At 32.1% G+C, this 13,418-nt stretch overlaps 1 protein-coding gene across 4 annotated transcripts in view; it reads left to right on the top strand.

Moving 5' to 3' along the window:
* Positions 1-13,418, top strand: part of LOC137655879 (uncharacterized) — a 1,037,971-nt gene that overhangs the window by 465,229 nt on the left and 559,324 nt on the right. The window contains exon 1 of one of the 4 annotated variants that reach the window (XM_068390093.1): positions 12,180-12,297. The exons of the other annotated variants lie outside the window; for them this stretch is intronic. The gene's annotated coding sequence lies outside the window, so the exon portion shown is untranslated. Of the gene's footprint in view, positions 1-12,179; positions 12,298-13,418 lie in introns of those variants that run through there. 4 annotated transcript variants of the gene reach the window in all.

The following is a 13,418-nucleotide window of genomic DNA, read 5'->3' as shown; positions in this document are numbered from 1 at the left end:
TTATTGTCAATTTTGATTTGGCGTCTTCCCAAAACAATCTTTGGGTACTTTTTAGTTGGTTCTTTGATAATATTTGTTTTGGTCCCATTCTATCATAAATGCAATAAGTGTAATGTAAAAGAGGGTCAAAAGGCCACGGCCTTACTTTATGAATATTTAGGCCAGTACAAGGCTTCAATCACAATTATATGAAAGGTCATTGTTGGAGAGATGAGTCCTGGGATGGCGGGAGATTTTTGTCTGATCGCTCACAGTCAACCAACCTAGTATGGGTAGCCCTGAAAAGTACAGCTTTGCTGATCATACCGATACTCAAAATATGTGTGTGAATGTTACTTTGAGATTGTAATTTTTATGACTGACCTGTTAGCAAGCATTGAGTATATAGGCGTACAACCTGTTTTTTTTTTTTTATTGAATACTTTTCAAACAAACACACACACACACACACACACACACACACTAAAACGTAAACAAGCGTCATGTTGTTTGCGTAATATTTTTGCCTGAAAATTTTCGCATTTTTGCCTGATTGTGCGTAATGGTTTTCTGAAATTCTGCTTAATATTTTTGCCTAAAAATCTGCGCAATATTTTTACCTGAAAATATGAGTATTTTTACTTTGGAATTATTCGTGTTATTTTTACTTGAAAATCTGCGTATTTTATCGAAAATCTGCTTAATATTTTTACTTAGAATTCTGAGGGTTATTTTTGCTTGAAAATATGCGTATTGTTTTATTGAAAATCTGCATTAATATATTTTTACTTGAAATTCTGCGTGGTATATCTGCCAGAAAATCTGCGCATTTTTTATTGAAAATCTGCATAATATTTTTGCCTGAAAATCTGCGTAAGATTCCCAAGTATCACGAAGCTGCTGCTCCTCCCCTCTGCCACCTTTGTCTTTAGGAGGAAGGAGAAAAAGCAAAGAGTCACTCACGTGCATTTGCATGGCTTCCTTCTGACGTCACAGAATGGCCCAAATAAAATCTAACGCCAAGACCAACTTTTGTTTGATTTGTAATTATCTTTCTTGTTTCATTTTTCCTTTCTTCCTATTTCTTTTATTTGTATTTCATTTTTCGTCGATTCGGTTGATAACATTGCGTGAATAGCTAAGAGTTTAAGGCCTGAACTAAAGTGTATTAGGAGTTACTTGGACGAAGAAGGAGACTCACTTGCCAGAAATAACAAAGGGGTCGCTTAGGTTGTAATGTATATTGTTGTATATGTAGTTTTTGAAGGTATAAATAATTTCCAGTTTCTACTGTGTATATATATATATATATATATATATAAATATATATATATATATATATATATATACATACATACATATATATGTGTATGTGTGTGTAAAAGGACAATTAAAGTCTGAATGTAGCAGTTACCAATTTTTTCGGATATTTCTCTAGCATCAGTCCGGAAATATTTTATTGATATATAGGCCTATATATATATATATATATATATATATTTATATATATTTATATACGCATATATATATTATATATATGTTTATATATATATATATATATATATATGTATATATACACATATATAAATATATAGATATATATACACATATATAAATATTTATATATATTTGTATATTATATATGTATATATATATACATTTATATATGTTTGTGTGTATATATATATATATATATATATATAGCAAGGCATGAAATTGTAATCCATACAACGTTTAATTGACCACTCATTTAGAGGGGAGGGCGTTGATCTGGTAGGCAGTTAGTCTTGGAACAATCCACAAACCAAGCATATGTGATAGAGTGCCACTCCACTCAGCCACGTTACCCTCTGTGGCTGTTTCCGCCATCTAAATGTGGGGTACTCTAGTGGGGTTGCCACACACCTCCGGCTTTGGCATTTTAAGCACAGTGAGTGTGAAGCAATCGCAGAATTGTTTGTTTACACTCCAATATCAAAATGTCAATATAATTAAATCCAAAGAAAATTCCTTGACATAATAATTGGCAAATTTCTCGAACTATTTGGGATCCTTTTATGTTTGTGTGTGTGTGTGTGTGTAAATTTTGACATTTAATCCCAATCACCTTCATGCAGGATACTCTCTCTCTCTCTCTCTCTCTCTCTCTCTCTCTCTCTCTCTCTCTCTCTCTCTCTCTCTCTCTCTCACAACACAAACACACACACACATTATATATACATATATATACATACATATATATATATATATATATATATATATATATATATATATATATATATATATTTATATATATGTGTGTGAGAGAGAGAGAGAGAGAGAGAGAGAGAGAGAGAGAGAGAGAGAGAGAGAGAGAGAGGGAGGTAAGATGTTTGTGTTAGTAAAGATATAGAGAGACCTAGAACACTGGAGGGGTGCCCCGTAAACCAATCACAGCTCTCGGATGTCAGTGTAACAATATTGTTCATAAAAGATCTTTGATTTGTAGACTTGCATTTAAAAGTAACAAGACTTTTATCTAGCTGGAATGCATGAGGGCTTAAGACTAACTAAATAGACACTCTTAAAATGATTATTATTGCTCGAGTTAATTCTCCTTATAAATAAATTAATGGATTGGAAGACTGACCATGTCTTATGCTAAATAAAAATAGAGTATTTGTTGGCCAACAGAAACCTGCATTCGTATATAAACAAGCAAATGCCAAGGCACCATTAGCGAGCATTCGCTTTAACCTTGTACTACATTACATCCTTTCGCTTTTATTCACATCAGTATCAGATAACAGGGAACTTTTCTCGAACAAGCTTAACGTGTCTTTCGGGATTTATAATTTATCCGTAGGTCGCTGTGGAACAACAATTGTTTTTAAAAAAGTTAGTAAGCTGATTGATTAAATGATAAAACTAGAGAGAGAGAGAGAGAGAGAGAGAGAGAGAGAGAGAGAGAGAGAGAGAGAGAGAGAGAGAGAGGGAGAGAGAGAGAATTACCTGTTATTGGTTTTATTTTAATTTCGAATAAAATTTTTGGTAACTGATTGAACGTTATATAGTTTTCTTAAAGGAATGTTCCTTCATACGGGTAGTTTCCAAATTGTTCATTATTACAGTGCATTCCTTTAGGCAATATTATTATATTTATTTTTTTTATTCTTTTATAACTGTTCCGATACCAGAGACATCCCAGAATAAAAATAAAACCTGAAAGTTGCCTCTGTGAATCTCTTATTTACAAACTTCTGGAATACTTTACTAAAAGGTTATTTTCATCAGCTTTCTGTTTTGTCTCTGGATAGTTTTGTTCCTTTTTATCACTACTCGTGTTATTGCTTCTTCTACTAATTAAACCTTGCGAATTACGATAATCCGTCACTTTTACACCATTTTACATTATTCCCACTTCATTATTCACCTACCAAAGACCACGATCAAACATCGCTTCTTGGGTAAAGAATTGAAATTAGCTTTTGTATTGCGTGTATTTGCCGTATCAATCTTTCTTTGGAATTGTGCTCTTCATGTATGGCTTCCTCATCTTTTCTATACCTTCTCACTTATACGGAATCAAAGATAGCTAGTAACTATGTTACAGCAATGTTAACTTGAGGGGGCACTCAGTAGAGTGCAGATCTTTCTCGTTGGCGTGGATTTTCATACACTTATATATGAACCAAGTTTGAAGTCTCTGTGACAAGTGTGTTAAAACTTATGTCTGATTACGTGATATGGACGTTTTTCTCATCTGACCTTGACCTTTAACCTTCCAAAATTTAATCATTTACTACTCTTCACATAACAATTTGAAATCCATGCAAGTTTCATTACTTTACGATTAAAATTGTGGCCGTATGGCTGATGACCGGAATTTGACCTTTTGCTTGACCTTGCCTTGGACTCGACCTTGACCTTCGACAATAACGTGTATTAATTGGCGTGGATTTTTATGCATTCAAATATGAACCAAGTTTGAAGTCTGTGACAATAATGTCTAAAACTTGTGGCTGATTACGTGAACTGGACACTTTGCTTGACTGTGACCTTGACCTTTTATCTTGACCTTCTAAAATTTAATAATTTCCAGCTTTTTACGTAACAGTTAATCCCTGCAAGTTTCGTCACTCTACGATTAAACTTGGTGTCAGGAAGCTGTTCACAAACAAACACACACACGTGACCTGCTTCCAACTTTTTTGGCGGAGGTAATGAACTTTATTGAGTTCTCTTATGTTGTAACTTCCCTAGATCTTAGTTTTATCATTATTATTTCGATTGCTGATTAGCCTTGACTCCTCATCTGAGTCAACGCGTATTGTCTATCTGGCCAAGATTTAAACTAGTGGATATAATTAATTCTTGGATGATATTGTTTGGTGATCTAATTTCCTTTATTCTCATTATAGCATTGAGAATTGTGTTAACCCTTCATATCTTTTAGATGTTGATCCTTCACATCTTTCAGGTGTCGATCCTTTGCATTTTTGGGTGTCTATCCTTCGCATCTTTCAGTGTAGATCCTTTGCATATTTCAGGTGTCGATCCTTCACATCTTTCAGGTGTCGATCCTTCACACCTTTCAGGTGTCGATCCTTCACATATTTCGGGTGTTGATCCTTGACATCTTTCGGGTGTCTACCTTCACATCTTTCAGGTGTCCTTCTTTCATATCTTTCAGGTGTCAATTCTTCATATTTTTTAGGTGTCTACCTTTTACATCTTTCAGGTGTCGATCCTCCACATCTTTTAATTGTGTGCCCTTCATATATTTCAAGTGCCGACCCTTCATATCTTTCAGGTGTCAACCCTCCACATTTTTCAAGTGTCGATCCTTCACATCTTTCGGGTGTCGATCCTTCACATCTTTTAAATGTCTACTCTTCATATCTTTTAGGTGTCAACCCTTCACATCTTTCAGGTGTCGATCCTTCACATCTTTCGGGTGTCGATCCTTCACATCTTTCAGGTGTCGATCCTTCACATCTTTCGGGTGTCGATCCTTCACATCTTTCAGGTGTCGATCCTTCACATCTTTCGGGTGTCGATCCTTCACATCTTTCTTTTTGATCCTTCACATCTTTTAAATGTCTACTCTTCATATCTTTTAGGTGTCAACCCTTCACATCTTTCAGATGTCGATCCATCATATCTTTCTGGTGTCGATCCTTCACATCTTTTAGGTGCCAACCCTTCATATTTTTCAGGCGTTGATCCTTCACATTTTTTAAGTGTCTACTCCTCATATCTTTAAGGTGTCAACCCTTCACATCTTTCGGGTGTCAATTCTTCACATCTTTCAGGTGTCCTTCCTTCATATCTTTCAGGTGTCGATCCTTCACATCTTTCAGGTGCCGACTCTTCATATCTTTCAGGTGTCTATCCTACACATCTTTCAGGTGTCTATCCTACACATCTTTCAGGTGTCGATCCTTCAAATCTTTCAGGTGCCGACTCTTTATATCTTTCAGGTATCGATCCTTCATATCTTTTAGTTGTCGATCGTTCACATCTTTCGGGTGTTGATCCTTCACATCTCTCAGGTGCCGACCCTTCATATCTTCAGATGTCGATCCTTCACATCTATTAGGTGCCGACCCTCCATATCTTTTGGGTGTCGATCCTTCACATCTTCTAGGTGTCGATCCTTCATATCTTTCAGGTGCCGATCCTTCCTACCTTTCAGGTGTCGATCCTTCACATCTTTCTGTTGTCGACCTTACACATCTTTCAGGTGTCGATCCTTAATCTTTCTGGTGTCGACCCTTCATATCCTTCAGGTATCTACCTTTCACACCCATGTCTAGTTGAAAATGGTTTTAAGTGCTTTAGGATACCAATGGAAATTAAGTTTGTGAATCTAATTCTGGTCTATTTATTATTTCCGTTAAAATAATTTGAATAATGAATTTTGTAATTTTTGATTGTTCTTAATTTTCTTTGAAAGATTATGGACACTATTCAGTTTCAACAAAATGGTGTCACTCTTCTTCCTATGATAGGGAGCTGTTTAATTTTCTTTGACTTCGTAATGATTTTAGAAAAGCTCTCTCGAAATTTCGTTCGAAAAATCCATATATATCTTTTTGCATTGCAGTAAATATGTCTCAGTTTTATGGTGATATTTTGTACATTCTTAGAAAATTTCTTCCATTCTTTTAATTTTGATATAAAAATCACTAAGTTTGTCAATTTCACACTAACTATTTTGTCATTCTTTCAAAGTTACTGTAATAATTCCGGCTGTTATTTTCATTGTTTAGCTCGTATAAGTCTTTTAGTTTGACTGTATCAATATTAATAATTCTTTCCACTTCAATGTAAAAAAAAAAAATACACCAATTTTAGAGTGACTATTTTACTCTTCTTTCAATTTCATTGTAAACTTCAGCAATTCAACCATTCCTTCAATTTCATTGTAGCATTTCTATGTAAATATTTTTGCTTTCAATTTCGATAAAACTATACTGTAATCCTTTCGATTTCCTGGTAATAATTATGCTTTTCTTTCATTCGTAATGTAATAATTCTTTTAGGGTCAATTTTGATTATTCTTTTATGATTAAAAAAAATGTGTAACTCCGTTTTTTTCTGTTAACTTCGCCCTTTCTATTCTCTTGCAGTCAGTTTCTATATACGAGTATTGATCTATTTCTATTTTTCATATTTTTATCCCATTAAATTTCACTAAAACGAATATTTTTCTGTCTGTTTCAGTTCGATATGTCTCTTGTTCCTTCAGTGTCTCTTTAACAAATCTTTAATTTTATTTCCATTTTACTGAAACAAGTCTGTTTTTAACACATTCATGGTTTAAAATTCTGTTGTTCTTAATTTAGCTGTAACCAATGTCATTCTCCCTATTTTGCTGTAATAATTCTGTGTTGCTTTTACAATATCTCGTATACAATGCTGTTGCTCTTTCATTAAATGAATCGTGTCGCTTTTCCATTACATTGTCACTGTCAGTTTTACTTAAATAGAATCTGTCTTCTTTTCAATATCACCAAAGCAATTCTGTTGCTATCACTGTTTAATTGTTTTAATTCTTTTGATTTCTCTCTTCTACTGTGTACATTTGTTATTTCTACTCTGTTTAAAGGTATCAATCCTGCCACTTTACAGTTTCAACGTAACAATTATGTAACTGAATATGACAGTATCATTGTAACAATTCTGTAGTTATCGTTTTTCATTTTCACTACGTAAATTATAGTGGTTTTTTTCGTATACAAATACTTTGAATTTTATTTTGTTGTTTTTCATCTTTTTTATTTATTTATTTATTTTGTTTTTGTCATTTCACATTGAAACGTCTATGCCTATCTCTTAGTTCCAAGTGAACAGTAAAATTATTGGCGCTTTTCAATTTTCAGTAAAACATTCATCACTCGGTCCATTGAGTTTTACAACAAAATCTTTTGTTATTTGCTCTAGCTTAGTCTTAGAAATTCAAGACATGTTTATGATTTCATGCTAAATATATTAATATATTAATATATTATGCCCTTACTATTGACTAGCACTCGGCTCCTATACCAATAATTAAGTTACTTGTAGAAACACATGCCTTTCACACATGAAATGTAATTACAGAAGCGCGCTTACACACATACACACGCATATATATATATATATATATGTATATATATATATATATATATATATATATATATATATATATATATATATATATAATATATATATACAGTATGCTATTGGGACAGCTGCGCTCTATTGCAATTTTCATTGAAGGCGGTTTCCTTAGTGGTGTCATTAAAATTTATATATATATATATATATATATATATATATATATATATGTGTGTGTGTGTGTGTATGTATATATATATATATATATATATATATATGTATGTATATATATCTACTTCTGTCAATGTTAGACTACCTATATGGATTGCAATGTTCCAGCTATAAAGCACTGCAGCCTTTTCAACGGTGAGCAAAAAGAAAAAAAAAAACAAAAAAAAACTCAGAGAATTATTCATGCAGATCGGCCTTACCTGAGCAGAGGTGCCCATTAGCAAGTAAACTTTAGCTCCGCTTTATTAATCCTTTCCAGTGACAATGATTCTTCTATTATGTAACAATTGTAGGTTAATGGATGGCCATTTGCTTTACGTAGTGTTTCCATTCTAGAAATTAATCTATTCCAGTGGCGTTTGCTATGAATGCAATGCTTGTTTGACATATTTTTTGCTTTTGCTTATTAAGTTTAAGGTCTGAGTATGATTTAGTTACATAATCAATTTTGTTTTATGTTTTTTATTATGTTTATTAACAGATTTTTTAAATGATGAAACGCAAATGTCTATAATTGATGTTTATTTAATGTGTTTATTATGATTATCAACAGGTATCTTAAATGATGAAATCCAATTGTCTATAATTGAAAGAATAATTTTCTCTCTCTCTCTCTCTCTCTCTCTCTCTCTCTCTCTCTCTCTCTCTCTCTCTCTCTGTCGGACTTACTGAAACCATCTATCATGTTGGGCTGTTAATTGATTACTAAACCATTTGTGGCGTTTTCTGTTTATGACGACTACAATTAAGAGCTTGTTTGTTCATCATTAGTGGTTGTTTTCCTTTTAAATTTCATAAATTTCATATATCGATTCCATTCAAGGTGAACTGGATCTTATTGCCAGGAGATAAGTAAAGCTGATATTTGCTTCAGTGGATAAACTTGCTGCGCAGTTGTACTGTGTATGGAATGATTTTTTATTTCACTTTGCCGAAAGATGATTCACATAATTTATCCTGTTTACTACGTTTTTTCTCTTTATTATTTTTCTTTTCGTTTCCTCCCTTTCTTCTCTTCCTTCTCATCTCTATTTTAACAAGACGTACTTCCACATCATCAAACTCGTAACAACTCTCTACCTGGGAACAATTTAGCAATCTCTCTTAAAGCCTGTAATCATAATGATTTCTCAACCCCATCGTCCTACCAGAGGTGAACAGTTCCCTCGTCTGAGAATCGGTTGTTTGCTGAGCGACCCAGTTCTAGAGCTGCACTCAAACGGCAATTATTCCATTCCCAAAAGAAAAAAAAAAAACTAAAGAGAGTAAATACATAAACGTTAGCGGCGTCAAGTTACCTTGTACCCTTGTTATAGCCTTGATTCCAGAACAAGATGTATGTGATGTCTTTTTTTTAGTCTTTAACATAAAACTCAAATATTTTATTTTTACTTTAAATACATCTTTGCATTTATCAACGCAATGGTACTTGTTTGTTTTTGCTGAGTTAGTTCTGTAAACTTACATTTCTTTCCGGTTGTTAAATACTAGTTTGTTTATTTGATTAGTTGTTTAAACTACCCATTGTATCTGTATCTCATTTATGCATGTTTATTATTATCTAACTAGCTTTTAGTGTTTAGTTTACCTTTGTTTTTATAAATACTTATGTATTTGATCAATTCACAGCACTACCATATGCTCACAAACAAAGTATGAAGTATGCATACCTGAATTAATACATGCATAAATAAACACAAATATATTGTGTGTGTGTATATATATATATATATATATATATATATATATATATATATACAAACATATGTATATATATATATATATATATATATATATATATATATATATATATATATATATATATACAAACATATGTATATATATATATATATATATAGAGAGAGAGAGAGAGAGAGAGAGAGAGAGAGAGAGAGAGAGAGAGAGAGAACACCAAAATGTATCCCTTTGTAAATGATGAATCAAAATACAATGTAATGTTTATAAGGTTAAAATAACCACAAAATTTGTATCTATATGCATTTGTTTATGTATGTGTTTAAAACCTCCCACAACAACCGAAAAGTGTTCAGTAAATAGAAAGAAAAAAGGCATAAAAAAGTTTACTACGCAAATTTTAATCAAAATACCTGCACTAATGAAACACTGGCTGATTGTTTATTCAAGGGAAGTGACGTTCGACACAAAATATCAGAGGTTTATTAAGCACATTGTAATAAAACAATGATGAAATGCATTTTACTGTTCAAATGACTAATTTTTTTCTGGAGTATAAAACATAGAATTTAACGAAATTATCGCCTTTCAAAACATAGAATTTAACGAAATTATCGCCTTTCAAAACATAGAATTTAACGAAATTATCGCCTTTCAAAACATAGAATTTAACGAAATTATCGCCTTTCAAAACATAGAATTTAACGAAATTATCGCCTTTCAAAACATAGAATTTAACGAAATTATCGCCTTTCAAAACATAGAATTTAACGAAATTATCGCCTTTCAAAACATAGAATTTAACGAAATTATCGCCTTTCAAAACATAGAATTTAACGAAATTATCGCCTTTCAAAACATAGAATTTAACGAAATTATCGCCTTTCAAAACATAGAAAGAACTTTATTCTTATGATGATGGGCAGATGATAGATAATCAGATAGTCTAGGTCTCTAGGAGATATGAAGAATGGAGACCAAAGATAGAAAATTGAAAGAGTGAGATCCCACTGAGAAAGGAATGGTTGAACCGGTTGTCTGAGAGAGGTAATGTTACATTACTCACATGATATCGAAGCAAAGAAATGTACTTATAAGGTGAAAGCGATTTTTATTCACTGACGAGATTTTGATCACAGTATCGTAAGACGAGAAGGCCAAGAATATCTTAACGAAGGATTTAACTTTATTACATTTTTGAATGAGATATACTGACTGACTGATTGACAAACCCTGTACATTATTATTATTATTATTATTATTATTATTATTATTATTATTATTATTATTATTAGCTAAGCTGCAACCCTAGTTGGAAAAATAAAAATGCTACAAGTCCAAGGGCTCCAACAGGGAAAAATAGCCCATTGAGGAAGGGAAATACGGAAGTAAATAAACTATATGGGAAATGATTAACAATTAATAAGTTATTTTAAAACTAGTAACAACATCAAAATAGATATTTCATATAAAAATTATTAAAAGACTTATGCCAGCCTGTTCAACATGAAAACATTTGCTGCTCGTAACACCTTGTTTACTAATATTAAAGTAATGTTTCACTCCACGACAGACAGAGAGAGGAAACAAAGGTTTGCCGAGTTTTAAATTGCAGATTCAGCTTCCAGCTGCCCTTTTCTAGGTCACATTATAGATATAATATAAAGAATGAGAACCTTCAGAATTAAATGACAATGCGTTGATAATTAGTATGTATATAATGTAATTTTTTTGTAGCGCTGTAACTGCTCATGAAATGCCCATGATAACAGGAAGCGGGTGTTTTGCAAATGAAGTTACTACGTTAGAAGTTTTAAAGGCCTCTCATGAATGGCAGAAGCAAGGGACAGTGACATTGCCCTATCATGCTGGACAATGTCCTAGAGACTGACCATATACACATATGATCAGCACCCAAGCCCTATCTCCACCCAAGCTAGGAACAAGGAGGACTAGGCAGTGGCTGCTGATGACAGATAGATCTATATGCTCGCACATACCCTCTATCCTTAGCTCACAGGGATGGTGAGGTTGTATCGATCAAAGGAACTATCGAGTTTGAACGGGACTGGGGTTCACCAGTCAGGGATGTTACCGCATCGGCCACCACAAGTAAATAAACTAAAACTGTTTGGGTTGTCGTATGCTGAAGTTTATTCAAGATTATAATTAAGTAATTATGACAACTTGGATATGCAGTAATTTCCCCAAATTCCGGTGGCAACGGAGGACTGAAGCTAAATTTAACTTCGTGATTGATTGATGGTGGTTAGTTACCTTCCATTTGAATAGCTCGGTTTCCTTTGAAGGTTATGAGAAAGGATTCCATAACTTGTTATTAGATAGATATGGTTAATTGTGACAAGGAAAGTGAGCGTGCAAATCTATTTCCTGTATATCGTGTAGTTTAAAAATGAGACTAGAATAACATTACAGTATATACGAATAATTTAATTTTTCATTATCATTATATTTTTAATCATTGCGTACATTTTCCTTATAAAATCCTATATATAGAAGTGAATTAGTTTTTCATAATACATCTGATTATTGCGTTCATTTTCCTTATAAAAACAGTATATAAAATTAATTAATTTTTCGTTATCTTTTAATTATTACGTACATTTTCAATATTATATTATGCTTCCTTATTATCATGATCATTACCGGTTTTTTTTCCTTTCCTTTTCCAGGTAAGGAGACACACAAAAAAGGGAGATTCTAACCAGACTTTGGTCCTTCCTTATAAAGAGAACCATCCATTAGCATCACGCTTCCTGCCATTATTACGGAGTCATTTTACTGCAGGTAAATAGGTCCCTTTGTAGATGCGTCCAACCATCCTAAAGGGTTTTCTTTTTTTATTCATTTAAAGGGTGTCTAATGGTCGCTTTATTTTCTTTCATTCAGTTGTCCAATCCGGTTTTGAAATTTGCATGCTATAAGATTATCAAGGAAAGTATTCAAGTATACCAAATGTATATACAGTATATATATATATATATATATATATATATATATATATATATATAATGTATGTATGTATGTGTATATATATACACACACACACATATATATATATATATATATATATATATAATATATGTATATATATTATATATATACATATATATATATGTGTGTGTGTGTGTGTATACACACACACATATATATATATATATATATATATATATATATATATATACATGTATATGTATCGGTTATTTCTATTACTATTGTTTTACTGTATACATACCAGTTATTATTATTATTATTGTTATTATTATTATTATTATTATTATTATTGTTGTTGTTGTTGTTGTTATTATTATTATCATCATTATTATTATCATTAATATTATTGTTATTGATAATAATAGTTTTCATGTATAAGAATGAATGAACAGAAAATCCAGGTCAAGAAGAGCTATAAACAGTAAAAGTCGGAAACCCTACAGCAGAACGTCCCTTATATGCACCATCCAAAATATCTGTCGACATTGGCTTAAAACTATTTTTACGAGTTTTAGGGAATTACACATGATAATATGACTTATGTATGTGTGTATATATATATATATATATATATATATATATATATATATATATATATATATATATAAATTATATATATATGAATATATATATATATATATATATATATATATATATATATATATATATAAATAGAATATTACTCTCTGGTTACGGTTCCTTCCCTTAGCCTACACATACACCGAATAGTCTGGCCTATTCTTTACATATTATCCTCTGTCCTCATACAACTAACAAGACTGTGATTATCAAACAATTCTTCTTCACCCAAGGGGTTAACCACTGCACTGTAATGGTTCAGTGGCTACTCTCCTATTGGTATGGGTAGAAAACTCTCTAGCTATGGTAAGCAGCTCTTCTAGGAGAAGGGCACT

This window comes from Palaemon carinicauda, chromosome 16, assembly GCF_036898095.1.
Source record: "Palaemon carinicauda isolate YSFRI2023 chromosome 16, ASM3689809v2, whole genome shotgun sequence".
NCBI classification, from domain to species: domain Eukaryota; kingdom Metazoa; phylum Arthropoda; class Malacostraca; order Decapoda; family Palaemonidae; genus Palaemon; species Palaemon carinicauda.
The sequence above is the reverse complement of the archived record's forward strand: the minus strand, read 5'-3'. Positions and strand labels throughout refer to the sequence as shown.